The sequence below is a fragment of the Lactuca virosa genome, chromosome 4 (assembly GCF_052849685.1).
Source record: "Lactuca virosa cultivar CGN04683 chromosome 4, Lactuca_virosa_CGN04683_v6, whole genome shotgun sequence".
NCBI classification, from domain to species: domain Eukaryota; kingdom Viridiplantae; phylum Streptophyta; class Magnoliopsida; order Asterales; family Asteraceae; genus Lactuca; species Lactuca virosa.
In genome coordinates, this window is record NC_136429.1 from 519,359,634 (window position 1) to 519,380,850 (window position 21,217).

At 35.2% G+C, this 21,217-nt stretch overlaps 1 long non-coding RNA gene across 1 annotated transcript; it reads right to left on the bottom strand.

Moving 5' to 3' along the window:
* Positions 1–9,875: 9,875 nt before the first annotated feature.
* LOC145169531 (uncharacterized) lies at positions 9,876–10,999 on the bottom strand. The gene is made up of 3 exons (XR_013742546.1): positions 10,470–10,999; positions 10,343–10,382; positions 9,876–10,098 (listed from the first exon to the last, which is right to left on the bottom strand). It is a non-coding gene; the product is annotated as an uncharacterized LOC145169531 (long non-coding RNA).
* Positions 11,000–21,217: the final 10,218 nt, after the last annotated feature.

Below are 21,217 nucleotides of genomic sequence, written 5' to 3' on the forward strand. Positions count from 1 at the left end.
AGGTTTGCTCAAAACCCCCAAAATCGGCCTTAAAAGGGGTGAAATTGAGATGCAAGACAAAGAAGATGAAGAAAAGAGAAGAATTTCATACCTTGGAGCTTGATTTTTGATGCAAAATTGAGGAAGATTGAATGTTTTTGAGGGTTTTTTCGAAGAGGGCAGAAGGGAGGAGAAGAATCGCAGGTTATGTGAAAAGAATGAGCAAAAGAAATCGATTTTTTAAGCTTAAAAACGTCCAACTCTGTTTTTACGTTTACACGGCCCGTGTAAACATAAGGGCAAAAATAGATTGATAAGAACCCTAATTCATTGATCAAGTGAAAAAGAGAACCAATCAAACACATTATTAAGATCAAATCAAAGATTACTAGATATTAAACATAAGTCAAGTGCAAATTACAACCTAACAACAAATACTTAGGAATCCAGAATCAGAAATGATAAAGAAATCAACCACACATGTTTAAGTTAAACTACAAATTTAACAAGTTTAATCTTCAAATTGACTTACGAAATGCAAATTAAAGTGTTTCCAAGTGTTAATCCACTTCCAAAATCTCCCAAAATTGCCTTCTCCTCTCTCAAAATACGACTTAACTTCCCCAAGAACTGGCTGTCCTTTTACAAAGGATGAAACTGTTTTAAAACTGATAACACGTTTACACGGCCCGTGTAAAATAACACTGTCCATTTACACGGCCGTGTAAACTCTAAAACTAAAATGCTCAAAACTGCCAGGCCTTCGAAGTATATTGCTGTTGAATATGCGTTTACACGGCCCGTGTAAACTCAGGGCTTTCATTTTCACGGCCGTGTAAATGTCTGAAAAGCGAAAATATTCATTTTCCTCTTATCTCTCTCCTCAATGATCCGCAAGTCCCGAAATTTTTGCCCTCAACTCTTTTAACCTCCTAAAGCAAGATCCAACCTCCAAAAGTCCCTAAAATATTACAAAAGTGTGTGAATGGAATTGCATCATGAAAAATCCCGAAAAATATGCAAAATGCATGAGTTTAAACCTAAATGCAATGTACTTTTATGGATTAAAACTACAAAATGAATGCATGAAATGCATCTAACAGGTATGCTCCACTGGCCTTCAGTCTATCTAGAACGCCCTAGGTTTGTTGGCCTTCAGCACAAAGCAGGACTGCCTCAACCCACCTGCCATCACACATCAACATATATCATATCAACCACTAGCTAGCATGTACAGACAGTCATACAGATCTAATAGATCACTAATCATATCATCATCATATATACCAGGATACAGATCTAACAAATCACTACACATATCATCATATGATAAATCGGGATACAATTAAAAGGGTCGGCCTTGGTGCCTTCGACCCGAAAGTATAGTGAGGAAAACTCACCTCTCAAATGTCAAGCTACACTGAAATCCCTAAATCCCTGACTGCTGACTCATGGAAAATTCCGAACTATCACAGCAAACAAACATCCAATTAACAATTGGAATACTATTCTTAACTAATGATCCAAACTTATGGTAAATGCCCATTTACCCTTTTCCTAGTTGGGTCAAGGCCCAAATCCAAATCTTTGACCCAAAAGGCCCAAATCATTTCAAAGCCCATAATTGGCCCAATTTTCCAAATTGGACCCAACTCCTTAATTGGGCCTCGTCCTAAGGTCCATTTCCATAATTGGCCCAGAACACTCCTACTCAGAAAAGTCCAATAAAGGTCCGAGCCAAACTGCCCTAGAGATGGCCCAAATCGCAAAAGCCCAACAGAAGGCGTATGCTCCGCGTACCCCGAAGGTACGCAGGGCATACGCGAGCCTTGCATTGACTGGAAATGGGGGCGTTGATTGCTTACGCAGGGCGTACTCCCGCCTACGCGGGGCGTACCCTCGCAGAGTTCAAAACTCTAATAAGTGCTTAATGGCTTAAGCATATAAGCCCGAATTCTAGATCCATCGACCAAATGTATCTCTGAACCATAAAGTCTCAAACTTTAAGACTTTAGACGTCCAAAAAGGGCTTAATGCATGGTCTTAATCCATTAAGGCCTATTATAAAGAACAAGGGACCAAACTAGCTCAAGGGACCTCATTTTTATGCCTTAGGACCCATTCTAGGGTCTGAAAGGACAACTCAACTCGACCAAAACAAACCATGGACAATGTTGAGACTCTTGGGACAAGAAGGATACCAAAAGCAATCCAAAATGAGATCTAAACATTCTAAGCATAAGGGTAGAAGCTTTATACCTTTTGAAGCCTCCCAAGATGATGTTAATCCTAGATCTACAAGCTTGCTTCCTTCCTTGACTCCTTTGATGCACTAACTCCTCCTTTAAGGCAAACAAAATCACACTATAAGATCAAAATGCTCACTATAAGGGCTAGGGTTCTCTCAAAACGGATAAGGGACTTGGAGGCTAAAAGAGTGAGTCAAAATGACCCATAATGATGCTTAAATACCCCACAAACCCTAAAAATTAGGGTCTCATCCGGACACGCGTACGCCCTGCGTACATATGTGTACGCCTAGTGTACTAGGGCGTACCCTAGTACGCTTAGCGTACCCACATGTACGCCCAACGTACAACTCAAACTCCCAAGATTTACCAATTTGCCACTAGGGCATCTTAGGGCTAACTCCAATCAGCATCAAGGACCAAAATGACATATTAAATACCAAGGGAAGGATTTGAAAATACCTGAAAACCCGAGATGTTACATTTTCCACTTTTATATTGTTTGTTTAAAATTGATAATGTTTCTACATCTAAACTAATTACTTTGTGCTCCAAAAAAAATACAGATCCATGCATTCATAGGCTGCTTCTTGCGTGTCATCTTCATAGGTAGTGTCTGTCTTAGAGGGAACTACCTAAAAACAATGTTTGTAGTGGTTGTTATGGACGAGAACTAGAGGTGTTCATTGATGGTTAACCGAATCGAAAACATATTTTAGAAGATTAACCGATACTATCTGTTCGTTTATTTCTTGAACCTAAACTTAAACCGAAAAACCAGGTTAACCGATTTTTTCAGTTCGGTTATCCGGTTAACCAATTAATCATTACTAATTAATAAAAAGATATTAAGATTACTAAACCCCATAACAAATTTCCTCAAAAGTAATGAATGACAATGGATAATCCATATAATTTGTTTAATTATATTGTTGCTTCTATTAATAATGAAATTATGATGAATTATCAAATATCTATGTAATATAGAAAATAATATCGACTAGTTCAAAAACATATTTTTAACATATGTATATTTATAACAAATGTTAACGATGACAATTATTGGTTTAAAATGGAAAATGTAAATAATATGACGATTATTAGTTGTAACTAAAAATTTATAAGAAATACTTTGATATTAACGAGTAAACGTAAACAATATTTTAAAAAATAGAAAATAAAATTTCGTTTTTTCGGTTAACCGTCCATAGCATAAAACATGAACCGTAACCGCACCGAAAAAACGAAGATTTTACCGGTTCGGTTAACCAAATCGGAAAATTCAAAAATACTGGTTTGGTTAACCTGCAAATCGGTACGGTTTTTAGGTTTTTAAGTTTAGTTTTTTGGTTTTCAGATATTTTGAACACCCCAAACATGAACAACCAGACCCTCCTTATAGCATTTGGTTTGGCCATGAAAAATAATATCTATTGTTGTACCTGGTTCTTGATGAGGTTAAAAGAGCTCTCAGAAAGGGCAGGGAAGTATCGTTCATAATGAATATGGACGATGTCGTTAGTTCTTGTATAGATCATGTATTCCCTAATTCTTATCATGGGTATAGTTCTAAAAGTGTGTTCAAGTATATGCGCACACGAGGCGTCTCTGGCAGAACATTAGAACCTTTGTTCTTGATGACATCCAACTCATATATTGTGACTGATTTTGAAGAAAACTTCCGTTGGCTAACCCCTGATGTTCGTGAAGTGTTTCCCAACATCGGTCATGCAAAATGGGCAAGATCCAATTTCCCTAACATCCATTAGAATGTAGTCAACATTTATGTTTCCCAATTTTTTTTGGTGTTATCGGTAAATCAACACAATGTACCAATAATAACGCTTGTCGAGGCAATTCGTGACTACATTCAACGGACTTTCATTGAACGCGGTTCAATGGCAGGTAAAATACCGGGTCCAATATTAAATTATTTAATGACATGTACAATAACCTTATTTAATCATATTTACTTTTCAGGGAGGTTAACTACCGTACCCACCCCTTATGTTGAAATGGTGCTTCATGAAATGATGCAAAAGTGTGTTTGGTGGCAAGCAACAAAGATTCCTCCGTTCCCGTCCGAAATATATCGAGTTTTTTATTTCAAAAAAACTTGTGTTGTAGATCTGAACCGTCATACATGTTCATGTAGAAATTGACGTAGTCTGGGTATAGTGTGCGGTCATGCTATTACGACACCACGTTATTGGAACACCCATGAATTACCTAATATGGTAGTATATTACCGGGTTGATGTGTTTCAGATTGTCTACCAGACAAACCGTGCACCCTCTTCCCCCCTCCATCAGAATGGGAGATACCGGACTCTTTGATGGCTGTTTTTATTGCCAATATAATTGCAATTAATTATGTTTATAATTGGTTTGCAGTGTCTAATGGAAAATATTATTATTACCCTAATATTTGTTACATATAACAAAGATAAAAAAAAAAACCATAATTTACAAGTACCACGGTAATAATAACAAAGAAGCAAACATTACATATTACATAAATTTAGTAATAAGCGTTACATAAACTTAGTTGATGAACATAAAGCTTACAACTTGTACAGAATAATTCCAAAAAAGAAAATTCAACTATAAATTAACGTTATCTTCAAGTGCAAATTTTTGGTTTCAAGCTTCTTCTTCGATTGAACTAAGTTACAGATTACCAACGAATTATTGTCTTTTGCTTTTTCAACCTAACAGATAAACCCATATTGTAGTCCCTGAAAATTTAATATCAAACAACTGACGTATATTGTGTAAATTAATATTAATTCAAAGAAAAATAATGAAAGGATAAACCATATACTTCTTTAGGACAAGCGTAAAATAGCCGTCGACCAGGGTTATTTATAGTTGTTGATGTCCTTATAATATCTTGAGAGCCACAATCACAGTATGTCATTTGTTTGGATTATGAGAAATGAATTTTTAGTAGTAAATTTAACAAGGTAAATAGTTTGGACACATGAAGTTCTTTATATAATGACATTTACTACGATCATATATTCCTGACACTATTCCGGAACCACATTCCAGAATTTCTATTTCGGACCCTCGTTCCGGAAAATGCACCTAGCATGCATCCTCATAGGCTTTGATCCTGCATTCATAGCTTGCAGTACATGTTGTCATTTGGAACAATAATTTTCATAGATTCCTGACACTATTTTAGTCATTCCGAACAGTAAATATCGTAGATTCCTGAAAGTATGTGTAGTCATTCCGAACAGTAAAGATCATAGATTCCTGAAACTATTTCGGACCCTCATTCCGGAGCTACATTCCGGAATTGCTATTTTGACCCCTCGTTCCGGACGTTGCTTTTGGACCGTAAAATGCAGGTAGCATGCATCCTCAACGTAGATTTTTTTTTTATGATTTCATCTCACGATGGTGTTTGACATTGTGAAGAAGAAGATTATTATGTTTGTTCAGATAATAACCCGTTTCCAGAAGACCCAGATTTCCCACTCCCGGTTAAAACGACTTATGACGTTTTCCAAGCTATGAAGGCTATTGAAGAAGCAAACGAAAGGGGCTCTGAAATAATTTGCACTAAAAATCAACGCATAGACGATATAGCGGAACAAGTAAATGAAAAATAAAAATGGGTTGCTAAAGCTATGAACGAAGTGAAACAAGCTAAGAAGTGGATTGAACATGCAAATGCGGAGATTGATAAGCTTCGTGTAGAACGAGACCGTCTAACAGATGTTGTTAGAATTCGAGGAAATTTTATTGACTGCGAACAAAATATGTATCTCTTACAATTTTCTAATTTGTGGAAACCAATCTAAGTATGTATTGGGATTTATAACGCTCTTTACAATAATGTTAATGAACAAAAATTGTCATTTTAGATAATTCTACTATTCCTTTAGAAAATTCAGTTTCAAAAGACATTACAATATCCATATTTAAAATTAGATTACATTTCTGGCCGATAATTGGGAACTTGCATCCGATGCAAACTATATGTGACTGCATGATTTTCAAACAATTCCATGTAGGTATCAATTAGTTTGAACCCATTATCAGTTCATTCGACTAAATCTTCTATTGTTGGAGTTGTCCTACGTGTTTGTTTGATGATGTCCATTGTGTTCACAAATTGTCGTATATCTTCAGACATGGTAATGAGAAGCATTTTCATGTTATATAATACTATTTTTCTCCGCTCCTTAGTCGCTGAAAGTGGTAATGGGATTTCTAGTATTTTCGGTCGTTGTTACGCACGTTGATAATCACGATTCATTTCTAATATAGTCGTATCAACTGGACATCGTTGTTCATCTTCAAGACGTGGTATAACATATTGTATAGGCAACTTATCCTCATCGTTCGAGTCACTAGATGTTGGAGACTGAAAATAAAATATATTAATGTACTCATTAAGAACCAATGTGCATAAAAGTATCTAATATCTAATAATAATAAAACCAACTTGTTGAAACATATCCATAACAAAAAAACATAATTGCAACTAATCTATCATAACCGATTTGTCAGAACTTGCTCCGGTCCTATTTTTTGGAGTTCTATCTGCTTTCTATTTAAGTTTTAACACCCTTTTCCAATTTCTTTCTTAATTTTATAGGTGTTTTTGTTGGTTTATTTTTTATTTTATTTTGTAACTCAGCATCTTTTTTTTTATCTACAACAACAAAATTTCAAGAACATTTTAATACATTACCGTAAAAATAAATTAAAATTATAAATTTTTATTTTTCGGTTTTACCTTTATCGGGCATAATTCTGAAAGCACTTGTAAATGGAATATAACTTCGTCGTCCGTAAAACACATTTTTTTAACAACATCCGGGCAAACTTGTCTTTGGACTAACATGGGTTATTAAACAATATTTAGAAAAAAATGATAAGTATAGTTATTTCAGATTGATATTTCGTAACCTCATTCCAGAATAGTTCATCGGGTTCCAGACCACGTTCTTCGTGTTCCGGACTTACAAGACCATTCTTGAATCCCTACAATACCTACTTACGGACTAAAAGAACTGATCTAAAACACATTACAAGGTACTTACATGAGATTCATACAAGTGTACAATGAGAAAAACATAAAAAAAAAGGATAATCTGGATTCGATCATAGTATTATGGAGTCGTTCGTCGTATTCCGGAGTCGTTCTTTGTATTTCGTACCATTCCAGAATACGTAAATCCGTTTATAAAATCAAATGCAAAGTAACTTAAAGAGTATAACTTACTTGGTTTAACGAATCCATGCTGATAACTAGGTCCGAAATGCGGGTAGATTGTACTTCGGATTTGCATATTTCGGAACGCGTATTCCGGATTTTTGTGTGTGGGACCCATATATATATATATATATATATATATATATATATATATATATATATATATATATATATATATATATATAACCTTTCAGGTGTTCTCAATATAACTTACCTCTCTCTCTCTCTCTCTCTCTCTATATATATATATATATATATATATATATATATATATATATATATATATATAATATTGGAATTAGATGGAGTATTAAATATAACCAAAATTTATGTTTATATGTTATTTTTCTTTAATTTATTTAGATTTTGTCAAATGTGAAAAATAACGACATTATACTTTACATTTATAATTTTTATGTATTCTAAATATAATTGTATTTTTTAAATAAATACTTTTTTTACTTATTATTCCACGATATAGGCGATTGTCATTTCATATAATATATAAAACTCATTTACACCAGAATTTTGTGTTAAATTTGTTCTAACATATAACTTTTATGAATTAGTTATTGTTATATGTTATGCGTCTTATTTTATTAACTAATTATTGTTATCCGCTAAGTTTTCAGACATACAATGCATTCAATTCTTTCTAAAAGGATTAGAAAATTAAATAGTTTCTACCTAGACAATATAAGTAATATTAATTTGGATAGTACATCAACACATCCATCTTCAACAACTACAATTGTTAATACGTCCATTTACAAAGGTATGTTTTTTCATATTTTCATTTTGTTTTTCAAATTTTTTTACTCATGTAATATATATTTCAATAACATACACATGTATTAACATTAAAAAAATAGAAAATTTGCCAAATTCTTCGTCCGCTGAAAATCATTCTTCCGCGATATTGGTTACCGATGCTTACAAAGGTACGTTTCTATCATATTATTTCTTAAATAAATATCAATTATTTACTATTTTAATTTTTATATAAACATTTTTATTTAGCCATTTATACATTTTATATCCCATCATATTATTTCTTATGCAGAAAACATAAATATCATGTACCACTTGTAAGCCAGAGAGAAAAAAAGACAAAGAAAAATATATTTGGAAAAAAAAGATCGAATAGAATGAATACAAGCTCCAACATTCGAAATACATCAACACCGCATCTCTTAAAAAACATGGATAACGGTAGATTTCTAATTTTATATTCCACGTTTTACACTTAATTTACCTTTATATACAATACATGTGTATGTAATATTTGTTTTTATTAGCCTAAAATATTATATTATATCACCTTATTACTTTGTTTTATACGATAGGTCTTTAATTTTCATAAGTTTTTTTTTATTACAGATCAATCAAACAACTTTGTTCGTCAAACTGACAATGTTCATTTCTATAACGAGGTTTTTAAGCCGCGCGTTGCGGCGGAAGTTTAAACAATAATTTTATGATATAATGTTTTTTTTATGTATTAAGACATTACACTTTGAAAATCTAATATATTTATAAGTTGCATTTCTTTTTCGTATTCATCATTTAACTTTGAAACTCTAAAAATGTCCTAAGGTACTTTGCTTTGCATGTGTTTTAATAGATTATAAGAATATTCATCTTATGATGACCAAAATTAACATAAATTATGATCACTTAGAAAGCATTAAATTGTTTTTTTTTCCATCGATTCATCATAAAAACTTGAAACATGAAAGACTTGTCAATATCACAACTAACTTTAAACAAAAGATCCAACTGGGCTTCAAATCCATACATTTATTGTTTGCCTACAACTCCATCTTGTTTACCTACAATTCCATCTATTCCCAAAACATTGTTACCACGTACTTCCATTTGTATCACATCAGTTAATAGCTTGTCAAATGAATGCTAAATTTGTATGTGGAACACTAATATCCCAAATCAAAGTAGGATGTTATATTTTGGTAGCCTTTAAAGAGTAATGTGTTCGGCTGTTTGTGGCAAAAACAGAAAATATATTGCTATTGCTTACATTTAACCACTAATTGGGTTACAAAGATACTTACGGCCTTACCCACACACAAACACAGATTATACTTTCGAAAAGACTACCCAATTATAGAAACGTACTTTCAAAGTACAATGCTTTATTAGGAAAAAAACTAAAATAAAATGTTGTGATATAAAGAAATATCATGTATTTAACCCATGTATTATAAAAAAATCTATTATATTAATTATTCCCGTCATAACTTATAACACTGTCAAGGGAAAATATTTAGTGGAAAACTATAGCTGGATAGACCTTTTGGAGTACAATGGTTAGTCAAAATTTTAATAAAGGCAAACTACTTTTCAGCAATAATAACAATGTGATTACATTCCATTATCAAACAAAAACACCATTAAAATGCTATAACATGAATGCATCTATAATGACAATAAATTAGTCAAATAAAACTTTTTAACTTACAGATTTGCAAATCATGGCCATCTGGATATTACTAATATCTCGTCCCATGGAATGCTTCATGTTCTCAGTACTTTATTAAAAGCAAGGGATCTGACAGTAGTTTCGTCCAGGAATTATTAACATACTGATATTGTGGCTTATCTACGAATGCAGCACCTGGCACAAACTCATGTTACATCCAAAATGATTAAATATGAAGTAGCATGAACAGAAAAAAATATATATTCAAATTTAACAAAATTGATGTGAACTAGAAACAAATTCAGGATGTGACTATAACAACTCATAAAGGGAATGGAATCAGTTGGTTCAAATATGGCGGAATACAGGTGACACATGATTTCAAATTTAGGTTGAAGAAGAATCAGTTGTATTAACCATATAGAAAGATAGAAAATACCATCATATTCATCGTTAAATCGAATTAAAAAAAATTGACCCTGCACAAAAAACAAAATGGGTGAGATGATTGGCCGAAAGGGGGAGAAGAATTAGTGGTAGCTCATTTCTAGATTTACGGTTTTTACCAACAATATTATGAATCCGCGTCTAGGGTTTTAAACGGAAGATGAAATCGATTCTACTCAGAATCACTGATGCATGTGACGTCTTCAAGGGTGGATGGAGCAAGTCATTCTCGAATCAGAGGAGGACTAAGAGAGGGCATACTCGTACCACAATCCAAGGCGATTTATAAAAACATCGAGACAGGTTTAGTGTTGAGGTTACGATTTTGAGGTGGTATTGGAGATAACACCAAACCAAAAAAAAGTTGTTGCCCAGACCACCTCATCTGCCACCACCGTAGAGTCTTCAGCCACCTGAGAGAAAAAAAATAGAGAGAGAAAGAAATAGAGAGTGTTATCGGTTAGAAGAGTTTCTAGTGGTGGTTCTCCTGAGATAGAAATAGAGCATGTTGTGTTAGTGGCTGGAAGAGTATGACAGCAGTGGTTGGAAGTGTGTTAAGAAAGCCATGAAAAAAAAGTGTTTGAAGTACCTGTTCCTCCGATTTGACCTTAGGAACAGTCAACAAAGGAAGAGGAGGTTTTTACCTGGCTAAATGTGTGAGTGTAAACCTACTTGGGTGTGAACCTGCCATGAGTAGCTGTACCACCCTCTTTTGTTGACAAATGAATGCCTCCTTTGTTGCCAATAACAACTAGAATTGGCAGCTTCTGTATGTTCACATAATGAACACAATAAATGATAACAGTAGTAATTGTAGGCTTGTTTAAGTATAAATAGAGGCTCTAACCTCAGTTGTAAGACACCACAAACAGAGAGTGTACTGTGTAATACTTAGAGTGAGTATTAGAGGGTTGTTTCTTTTTCTTGTAATATTGAGCGTGTAAGCTCTTCTCTTTTGTTCTAGTTCTGAATAAAAGTGTGTTTCAACCCCAACAAGTGGTATCAGAGCTTGGTTAAGCTCCGGGGAAGCATTCTCTGTTTTTTGGTCGAAATTTTTTTGTCTCAAAAACAATTTCGGAGTACACCGTTGGAAAGGTCTCGTTCTGAGGATTCCGAAAATATATTTTTTTAAATTTTTTGACCACCGGAAGGTCTCCAAATCACCGGTCAAAGTTGGTCAAATCTGCCGGAAAAGTCGCCGAAAAAACCAGGGTTCGCCGGAGAAGACGACACTGTAGCAAGCACTGTAGCAGTGACATCAGCAGTGACGTCAGCAGCTGACCAAAGTTCTGGAAATTGCAGTTTAGCCCCTGTTCTTCCGGAAAGTGCAATTTGGCCCCTGTTTTTCAGAAAAATTGCAATTTTGGTCCCGTTTTTCAGAAAAAATTCAATTTAGCCCCTGTTTTACTTCTGTAAAAGTTCTATTTGCCCCCTGAACTTCTGAAAAGTTCATATTGGTCCCCGTACTTCAAAAAAAAAATATTTCTTACTCGTGTATGCCCAAGTATATGCCAAGAATGACTACACCAACCTCGTCATCTTCTCAAGCCGGAGTTGAAAGTTTTCAAAGGACCGGGAAAGACGGTAGCGTTACGTTACACTATCCAATGCTCACGAAGATGAACTACGCGGTGTGGGCCATAAAAATGCGAGTGAATTTACAAGCACAAGGAGTATGGGATGTAATTAAAAATGCAGAAACGGACGAACGTAAAGATCGGATGGCTCTTGCGGCTATTTATCAAGCAATTCCAGAGGACGTACTTCTGATGTTAGCTGAGAAGGACACAGCTAAAGAAGCATGGGAAACGCTCAAGATGATGCACATGGGAGCCGATCGGGTCAGGGAGGCTAAAGCTCAAACCTTGAGAAGTGACTTCGAGGTGATCCGGATGAAAGACAGTGAATCGGTAGATGATTTTTCCACGAGATTGAATACTATCGTAATCGGTATTCGATCTCTAGGTGAAAAGATTGAAGAAATTACGGTTGTGAAGAAGTTTTTGCGAGCCGTACCGATACGATTTATACAAATCGTAACATCGATCGAGCAATTCGGAGATTTGAAGAATATGACGGTGGAAGAAGTTGTGGGTCGTCTTAAAACCCATGAAGAGAGACTTCGAAGCTATGGAGAAAAAGAAGAAGGACCTTCTCTATTGCTTACACATGCCGAGTGGGCATCTCGTTCGAAGCAAACTGGCGAGAGAAACTCGTCAAACACTTCAAGAGGACGAGGAGGACATGGTAATCGAGGCCGGGGACGAGGCCGAGGTCGTGGACGTGGCCAAGGAGGTGGTCGCGAGTACAATACAAATCGGAATGACCATAATCCTTCTCGAAAGGATAAAAGTAAAATCAAATGCTTTACTTGTGAACAATTTGGTCATTATGCTTCGGAGTGTCCAAACAAGAATCGAGGTGAGGAGGCAAACCTCACTCAAGCCAACAAAGAAGAGCCTATTTTAATGATGGCAACCTCACAAGAATATGCACACAAAAAAGTGTCTCTAAGAGAGAAGATTTGTGTTAATCTTCTTGCATCGGGAGAAAGTCGAGTCGAGTCTAAGGTATGGTATCTCGACAACGGTGCTAGCAATCACATGACTGGAGACCGCTCAAAGTTTCGGGAACTAGATGAGCACGTTACGGGCCATGTGAAATTTGGGGATGGTTCGACCGTCGCTATTTTGGGAAAAGGGTCGATTTTATTCGATAGCAAAAATGGCGACCAAAGACTCCTTAATGAGGTATATTTCATTCCAAGTCTAAAAAACAATATTATTAGTCTTGGACAAATGACGGAGGAAGGGAGTCGGGTCATAATGGATGGGTCGGATCTGACATCGTTTGACAGAAACAAAACTCTACTTTTGAGAGTTAAACGATCCCCAAACCGGTTATATAAAACTCCTTTAAGGACCGGTAGACCGACTTGTCTTTTAGCAACAAAAGACGAACCAGCTTGGATATGGCATTCTAGACTCGGTCATGTTAACTTTCTCGCCTTAAAGAAGTTGTCCGAAAAGAATATGGCAATCGGAGTCCCAAAGATTGAGCACCCAAACCAAGTATGTGAAGGGTGCGTTCTTTCCAAACAAACCCGAATTCCTTTCCCGAATCATGCAGTTTTTCGAGCTCAAAAACCTCTACAACTTGTTCATGCGGACTTATGTGGTCCGATCACACCTACGTCTGTTGGAGGGAGTAAATATTTTCTCCTTTTAGTAGACGATTTTAGCCGGTGGATGTGGGTTTACATGCTATCGGAGAAGTCTCAAGCCTTGAGCGCTTTCAAACGGTTCAAGTTGATGGTTGAAAAGAATTCGGGTTATAAAATAAAGACACTTCGAACGGACCGAGGGGGAGAGTTCACTTCAAAAGAATTCTCATTATTTTGTGAAGAAAATGGTATTCAAAGGCATCTTACGACACCATATTCGCCTCAACAGAACGGAGTTGTAGAAAGGCGAAATCGGACCGTTATGGACATGGCAAGAAGTCTGCTCAAAGGTAGAAATGTTCCGGGAGAGTTTTGGGGAGAAGCGGTTAGACATGCAGTTTATCTTCTCAACCGTCTGCCAACAAAAGTACTTCCCGACAAGACGCCTTATGAAACGTGGTTTGGCAAAAAGCCCAACCTTGAACATCTAAAAGTTTTTGGTTGTGTTGCTTTTGCTAAACTTGTAGGTGATCACTTGAAGAAGCTTGATGATCGAAGTAAGAAGATGGTGTATTTAGGTGTGGAAGATGGAACTAAAGGCAACCGTTTGTTTGATCCGCAAGACCGAAAGTTGCGAGTTAGTCGCGATGTTGTTTTTGACGAAAAAGAAGAATGGAATTGGTACAAAAACAAAGAAAAAGAGATGGCGACTCCTAAGACCTTTACCATAATTGAACCACAACCCCAAATACACCTCAAAACACCTCAAAATGACCCCGAAATCAATCCGGAACAACCAAACAGCCCAGGAATCGATGCTATCCAAGTTGGACAACCATATGCTGAATTTGACGAGCCTGAACCAGCTCCACATACTCCTGTCTCAGCCCCGTTTTCTTCAACATCACCCCATATGGAAAGCCCTTCTAGTGAGATTGGGCCAAGGGGATTACTTTCTTACTACCTTGGAATCGAAGTTTCGCAAAAGAAGTGGGGAATATCTTTGCGACAAACGGCTTATGCAAAGAAAATTTTAGAGCAATTTGGGTTGCTGGATTGCAATCCGACAACGTCACCAATGGAACCTAAGTTGAAGGTCAAGAAGGATGAAGATGGTGAAAAAGTTGATCCAACTGAATATAGGCGAGTGGTAGGTTGTTTAAGGTACTTGACTCACACTCGACCAGACCTGTCATTTTCGGTTGGAATTGCAAGTCGTTTCATGGAGGAACCAACCACTTTGCATTTCCAAGTTGTGAAACACATCTTGCGATACGTAAAAGGAACCGTTGATTATGGAATCAACTATGGAAGAGGTCGTGAAATTGAAGATTTGGTTGGTTTTACCGATAGTGATCTTGGAGGTGACCCTGTTGATAGCAAGAGCACAAGTGGAATGATTTTCTATCTGGGAAGGAATGCGATAACTTGGCAATCCCAAAAGCAAAAGACTGTTGCTTTGTCCACGTGTGAAGCCGAGTTCATGGCAGCTACAACAACAGCATGTCAAGCCATTTGGCTTGCTAATCTCGTGAAGGAGCTCACGGGACATCATATTATGCCTATCACCTTATATGTCGATAACAAGTCAGCAATCGCATTGATGAAAAATCCTGTGTTTCATGGTCGAAGCAAACACATTGACATTCTTTATCACTTCATATGAGAATGTGTTGAACGTGGGCAAATTATAGTGGAATATGTCAACTCGAAGGATCAACGGGCGGACATCTTTACAAAGGCTTTAGCATACGTGAAACATGGTGAAATGCGAAACATGATCGGAGTGACGAATCTCGAGCCAAGTTAGGTTTAAGGGGGAGAATGTGAGTGTAAACCTACTTGGGTGTGAACCTGCCATGAGTAGCTGCACCACCCTCTTTTGTTGACAAATGAATGCCTCCTTTGTTGACAATAACAACTAGAATTTGCAGCTTCTTTATTTCACACGGTGAACACAATAAATTGTCACAGTACTTATAGTGGCTAGCTTTAGTATAAATAGAAGTTGTAATATCAGTTGTAAGACACCACAAAACAGAGAGTGTACTGTGTAATACTTAGAGTGAGTATTAGAGGGTTGTTTCTTTTTCTTGTAATATTGAGCGTGTAAGCTCTTCTCTTTTGTTCTAGTTCTGAATAAAAGTGTGTTTCAACCCCAACAAAATGAAATCGAAAGAAAAAATGAGAAAGGGAGGGGAGAAAATGTTTTACGCTGTGAAAAGGAAGAAATATGGTAACCACCACCTCTTCGGCGATGTCATATGCCACCACAACTGTGTTGCCTCCTCCCCCAACCTCGATCTCTGTTCTCTCTCTTTCTCCTAGATGTTTCTTTTCTTTCCCATTCTCAGTTCATCCCTTGCCCATACACACAGACATCTGGGAAGTAGGACGACAGAAGCGATGGTGGAGGTGGTGGCCGCTTCGGCTGATTAATCTCTTGTAGAGAAAGAGAAATATTTTGTTTAGAGAGAGAGAAAGAGAGAAGGGAAGAAAGGCGGTGTGTCTTCTCGTAAGAAAATGGGCATGAGATGGTGGGAAACAAGGAAGGAAGGAACACAGGAGAAGGAAGTCAAAGCAAACACTGTATGAAAGACTGTAGCGAACACTGGAGCTTGATGTGCCCTTAGGAGCAGTATAATAACATTTGTCAAATGTTAGTTTTTATAATATAATACGTGTGGGATCCAAAATACATCCGTACTATATTCTCATTCGCTTATAAATGTTAGAACTCCGTTATCTAACATTACAAACGGTAATATTTTTTTGTTTTAAAAATAAACTATTATCCATTTTCTATATAATTTATATATCCTGACTTTTTTTCTTTTGTTCAGGTAATATTAGCTTCGATAACTACGCCACTTCCAATTTACCAAACAAAAGACAATATTATGTACTTTCAAATGATATGACATCAAAAAATGCATTGACAATAACTGCTTCTTCATCATCAATCAAGTTAAATCCAGGATGTCATAAATTTAAAAGGAAGTCGAAACATTTATCCCCTATTCTGTTAATTGACTTGATAGAAGATGTACAAAATATACATGAAGTCATATCTGAAAACCTAATAATTGGTATTTCAAAAGGTAATAAAAAATATTTCCATTATTATTTTTTTACAATTCAAATATTGTGTTGTATATAGTTACAAAATTAAATATTATTTTTTCTACGACTTTTATTTTGCAGAATATATGGATCATGATGATCAAAATGTTGTATGTAAAACATGTCATGCAAAGTTATGGACAAATGAATTCGTTAGAGGTAAAGAAAAAGGAAACATGGATTATTCATTATGTTGTGGTTCTGGTAAAGTTCAACTTCCAGATTTAAAGAAAGCACCCCCCAAGTTATGAAAAAATATTTTCGTTTACAATTAAATGTTTTCGTTTACGTCGATGGGTGGTAAAATGGAAAGCACCCCCCAAGTTATGAAAAAATATTTTCGAGCAACGGAATCTAGAAGCAAAAACTTCATGAAAAACATTCGACGTTACAATTAAATGTTTTCGTTTACGTCGATGGGTGGTAAAATGGATTCTTCAATCAATAGAGGAAACGTTCCATACGTTTTCAGACCGAGTGGTCAAAATTATCATAATATTGGAAGTCTTTTACCATCAAAAGAATCGCAACCAAAATTCTCTCAGTTATATATTTATGATACTGCATACTGGTAACGAAATTTCAAATAGACAATCATGCTTTGGGTATTTTTTTCAAACTTCTTATTCATAATTAATTATATTATTTTTATTTTTTTCTAATATATTATTATGTATAAATTAAATTCTTTTAGTGGTGAAAAGGATCGAACTACATCAAATGATACTGATATTATTGAAGATATTAAGGTTATGTTAGATTCAAATAATGTCTTGGTTAGATCTTATAGAATGACAAGAGATACTTTTCAAAAAAAATCCTCAAGTTGATATGAAGTTACGACTTATCGGGAGAAGGGATCGAGATGCAAGAACATATAATCTACCAACTGTTTCTGAAGTTGCCGCTTTGATTGTAGGTGATATTTGTGATTCAGTTGAAAAGAGGGATATTGTTGTTGAAACAAAAACTGGATTTCTACAATGTATCAATGAATTGCATCCTTCGTACCTTCCTCTCCAATATCCACTACTATTTTACATATGGGATGATGGTTACAGTGTTGATATTCTTCATAGAGGTGTGTCATCTACAACCAACAGCAAGCGGGCAAAATGTACAATGATAGAATTTTTCGCTTTTAGAATTCAAGACAGAGATCATTCATTCTCACTCATTCTTAATTCAAAAGGTTGTTTCAACAATTTCTGGTAGATGCCTATATTATGATGGAAACGGAGAGATTGCATTACATACATAGGCAACAACATATTCTTAGATGCGAGTCTTATGAGAATTTACGTATCCAAAAAGCTCAAGGAAACACTAATATATCCAATGTCGGCCAATGTGTGATATTACATTCGTCCTCCTTTACCGGTGGTGCACGCTATATGCTGCAAAACTATTTGTATGCCATGTCACTATGTAAATGGTTTGGATATCCGGCTTTCTTCATAACCTTTACGTGTAATCCCAAATGGATATAGATTAAAAGGTTTCTTAAGGATACTTCACTTCAACCTGAAGACACACCTGATATACTATGTAGGTTATTCAAGATCAAGCTTGATTCATTTATTAAAGACTTAAGGAAGAATAAGATTTTCGGCAAAGTTCAAGCATGTAATAAAAAATATGTTTTTTCATTATTGATAAAACATTACTCATATTATTCTATATTTTTTATATATTTTTACGATCTAACCATATGTTTTTTTGATATTTTGCAGTTGTTTATACCATTGAATATCAAAAGAGAGGTTTGACACATAGTCATATATGTCTATTTATGCATTCTGGCTACAAGCTACCCACTGTTGAGTTTATCGATCCGATAATTTCAGCCGAGATACCAGACAAAATTGTAGATCCAGAATTGTATTCACTTGTCAATGAGTTCATGATTCATGGTCCATGTGGAGCTATGAATATGAATTGTCCATGCATGGTGGAGAAAAAGTTCTCTAAAAACTTTCCAAAACAATTTTTTCATCATACGTCTGTTAATCAAAATGGTTTCCCCTTATATAGGAGAAGAAACGATGGTCATTTCGTAGAAAAATCGGGTGTCAAGTTGGATAATAGAAATGTTGTCCCCTACAACAAATATCTATTGAAAAGATATCAGACACATGTTAATGTTGAATGGTGCAATCAGGGATCTTCTATAAAGTACATGTTTAAATACATAAACAAGGGTCCTGATAGAACTACATTTGTTGTTGTACAAACCAACAATGAATGTGAAAATAATGATGTGGTCGATGAAATAGTTGAATATTACGATTGTAGATATTTATCTGCATGTGAAGCATCATGGGGAATTTTTAAATATGATGTTCATTACAGGTATGCATCTGTGGTCAGACTACCTTTTCATCTTCCTAATCAACAATAGATTATATATGGCAAAGACGATGATATTGACGATGTTTTGGACAAACCTTCTGTTGCTGCTTCAAAGTTCACAGCTTGGATGGAGTGTAATGCAATTAATAGTGAAGCATGAGAACTTACATATGTTTAATTTCCTACAAAGTTTGTTAGGAAATTAAATGGAAGGTTTTGGAAGTGAAGGAAAGTAGAATAAGCCATTGGTAGAATTCATTCGGTTTCACCTAATCTTGATGAAGCTTATTTCTTAAGGATTCTTTTAAATAAAGTTAAAGATCCAACCTCATTTGATGAAATTTGCACGGTAAATGGTGAAACATATTCTTCTTTTAGAGATGATTGTTATGCACTCAGACGATTGGATGACGACAAGGAATACATCGATGCAATTAAAGAAGCAAGCCATTCTGGATTTGGTTTTTATTTACGCTTCTTATTTGCTATATTGTTGATGTGTAAAATTATCTCTAGACCAGAAGCCGTTTGGGAAAATACATGGGAATATTTGGCGGATGGAATTCTATATAACCAACAACAAAGGTTCAAGTCTCCAGGTATTAAAAAAAATTCTTCATTTTTACTTAAAATGAAAATATTTTAGTATTCAACCCCCATTAGATAATAATTAAATTATTAAAAAAATATTGTATTTTATTTTTTCTAATTAATTTATAATTTCTGGTGCAGACTTATCACTTAGTGAAGATGAACTTAAGAACTTAACTTTGTTTCAAATAAAACAAATTTTACTTCGAAACAACTCCACTCTCAAAAAATTTACAAAGATGCCTTACCCAGATGTTAAATCAGTTTGTTCTTCAAACAATCGACTTATCACCGAGGAGCTAGATTACAACATTCCCATTATAAAGAATGAGTTTGATAGTATGTTTGTTGCATTAACAAATGAGCAACGTGACATTTTCCTTGACATCATGAGTGTTGTTAAAGAAAATCAAGGAGGTGTGTTATTCGTTTATGGTTATGGTGGAACGGGTAAAACTTTTCTGTGGAAGACAATATCTACAGCAGTTAGATCGGATGGTCATATTGTTTTAAATGTTTCTTCAAGCGGGATAGCTTCGTTGTTATTGTCCGGTGGTAGAACAACACACTCTCGATTTATACATCCATTTGAACTTACTGAGGATTCTGTTTCTAGAATAAATCCAGATAGTGAGCTAGCTACCTTATTAAGAAAAACATCTTTGATAATTTGGGATGAAGCGCCTAAGGTACATAAGCATGCATTTGAAGCTTTAGATCAAACTTTGAAAGATGTATTAAGGTGTGAAAATTCTACCATCTCAAATATTCCGTTTGGAGGGAAAGTTATTGTTTTTGAAGAGATTTCAGACAAATTCTACCTGTTGTTCCGGGTGGCAGTAGAAAGAACATTGTTAACACTTCTTTGAGTTCTTCATATTTATGGCAAAATTGCAAAGTCCGTAGATTAACAAAAAAACATGAGGGTAAGTGTTGGAAGGGGTCAATCTGATATAGAAAAAATAAGAGATTTTGCAAATTAGCTATTGGATATAGAAGAAGGAAAACTCGGTGGTCTGAACGACGACGAAATGATTATTGATATTCCGGATGATACTCTCATTAATGATCCAGATGATTCTATAGGTTCATTAATTGATTTGTATATCCTTCAGTTTTGGAGAAGTACAACAATACAAATTATTTCCAAGAAAGAGCTATACTTGCTCCAAAGAATGAAGTTTTTCAGGAAATAAACGACCGTTTGCTTAATAAGATTCCAGGAGATGAAGTTGAATATTTAAGTTCAGATAGCATATGTGAGTCCAAATTTGTCCATGATCAGTTTGATGCAAATTTATACTCACCTGATGTATTAAACGCTCTCAAAGTATCTGGTCTACCAAATCATAAGTAAGTTTTAAAAATTGGTGTTCTAGTAATGTTACTGAGAAATATTGATCAGAAAAACGGCTTATGTAATGGCACAAGGCTACAAGTGATATCATTGGGCAAACGTGTTATTGAGACACGTATGATATCATGGAACTAATATTGAATACCGAACTTTTATTCCAAGAATGTCTTTAAGTCCATCAGAAAAAAAAAATTCTCTTCAAATTCACAAGAAGACAGTTTCCTTTGGCGGTATGTTTTGCAATGACTATTAATAAGAGTCAAGGACAATCGTTATCTAAG